This window comes from Colobus angolensis, unplaced genomic scaffold, assembly GCF_000951035.1.
Source record: "Colobus angolensis palliatus isolate OR3802 unplaced genomic scaffold, Cang.pa_1.0 Scaffold8282, whole genome shotgun sequence".
Lineage (NCBI taxonomy): Eukaryota > Metazoa > Chordata > Mammalia > Primates > Cercopithecidae > Colobus > Colobus angolensis.
The window spans coordinates 154-2,216 of record NW_012122135.1 but is presented as its reverse complement, the minus strand read 5'-3'; the positions used below and the strand labels follow the sequence as shown (position 1 = coordinate 2,216).

Sequence of the window (2,063 nt, the reverse complement as noted above, 5' to 3'; positions counted from 1 at the left end):
CCCTGCACAGCTCGGCCCACGGCCTGGATGTGCCCTGGTAGTGACCCCCACTTCACAGGCATCCAGATACAGCCTTGATCCCTTCCTCCCAAGCCTGGTGTCTCAGTCCTGTGAAGGAATCAAGGCAGGAGGGAAAAAAAATTAAACAAACAAAAAACAGCCCTGCTGCCTGACCCCACGCAGCTACTCACAGACCCTCGGTTGGCAGCACTGAACGGGTTAAAAAAAAAAAAAGGCGAAAATACAGGAAAGTCCCCCAAACTCAGACAGGGTGATGACGTGGGGAGCCAGCATGTTCGGGGGCCTCAGTAGCAGTCTCCTCCTGGGAGCAGGGGGTATCCTCCGGGGACTCCCCTGGGCCTGGGCAGTTGCCGGCACCCGAGGGAGCTCCGCTGGTCACTGGGCCTTGAGGGCAGTACTTGGGATAGTATATCTGCCGTCCCAGGCCAAAGCCCTGGACGCTTTGGTTGGCACTCTGCTTGTCGCCCATATGCAGGGACGTGGAGGAGCTGTCACACTTGTCGGTTTCCAGTTTGGTGCTGTAGATGTGCTGCGGGATCCTGGGAGCCGTCATGCCCCTTGGCTGGAGCACTTGTTTGTACGCATCTGGAGGCTGATGGTCGAGTGGTCCAGAGGGCAGGGTATGGTTCTTAGGGTCATAGAGATGCCTCCTTGTGCCCTAAGCTGTCACGCCCGACTGGCAGGCACATTTGTTGGTGCCCATCTGCAGCTCAGTGACTCACTGGCTGGCCTTCAAGGTGGCCTCGTTGAAGTTCTGTTCCTGCTTCTCCAGTGTTTGACCCCGACGTCCATCTCGTTCTGCAGCGCTTTGTCTTGACCTTCCCCGTCAGGGCGAGAAGAGACAGCTGTACCTGCGTCATGTTCCCACTCTCAAACAGGTCGTTGGCCTTCAACAGGTCTATGGGGTTCATGCTGTAGCTGACCATGGCCTTAATGAAGTTGGAGAGGTTTTCTAGCTGGTGCCAGTTCTGCATGAGCCCTTGATCTTGGGGACTGAGCCCAGCTTGTTCATGAGTGTGCATAAGGCAATCCCTTCCTTCAAACTCTTCTGAAAGTCGGGGCTGATAGAGCGGCCGGTGAGTCCCTAGATCCGGCTGCGGAGCACCGCGTCCTTCTGAGGGTCGCATTTGACCAGGAGCTGGTTCTTGATCTTGGCAAAAAGCTGGTAAGAGGGCCCCTTGTTGAACTGCGTGGAACTCATGGCTGGTGGGAAGGGACAGGGCAAGACGGACCCATTAGCATTTTAAAATCTAATTGAATTAAAGAGACAATTCCAGAAACTCCAGAACCAATTCAGAAAACATATTCTCAGAAAACACATTCTTAAATTTCTTCCTCTGGAATCACTCTTGGTACCAAAAACTATACTAGTTTGGGTTCTCAGAGAAAGAGAACTAAAGGAAATATCTACATATCTATTGATATATAAAGTTGTTTCTTTCATGGGCCTGGAATACATGAGTCCAATCATTAGACATATAGATGGATGGAGAGAGAGACAGACAGACAGAGAGAGAGAGAGAGCGAGAGAGAGAGATTATAAGTAATTGGCTCATGAGATTATGGAGACTGAGAAGTCCCACAGTCTGCAGCTGGTAAACTGGAGACCCAGAAGAACCTATCGTATAGTTCTAGTTTGAGTTTGACAGCCTGGGCACCAAGAGTAAAAATGGTGTTTCTAAGTTTCAGTCTGAGTCTGATGACAGGAGAACACCAATGTCCCAGCTAAAAGACAACCAGAGAGATGAGAGTAAATTCTCCCTTACTACACTTTTTTGTTCTATTTGGTCCTTCAGTGGATTGGATGAAGCTCATCTACACTGGGGGTAGGAGTGGTGGGCAAGCAATAGAATGTGGCAGAAGTGATGTTCTGGGACTTCCAAACCCATACAACTGGCAATTTCAGTTTTTTTCTTTGGAGGAAGATAACATATTATAAGGAAGATTGGACTATTGAATAATGAGAAACTATGTGGAGAAAGAGAGTGAGATAAATTATCTCGAGAAACACCAAAGAATCAGACATTCGAGTAAAACCTTCT

General features: G+C 49.5%; 1 pseudogene; it reads right to left on the bottom strand.

Annotated features, from left to right (window-relative positions):
- Positions 1 to 262: 262 nt before the first annotated feature.
- LOC105502967 lies at positions 263 to 1,222 on the bottom strand (annotated as a pseudogene).
- Between the last annotated feature and the right edge of the window lie 841 nt (positions 1,223 to 2,063).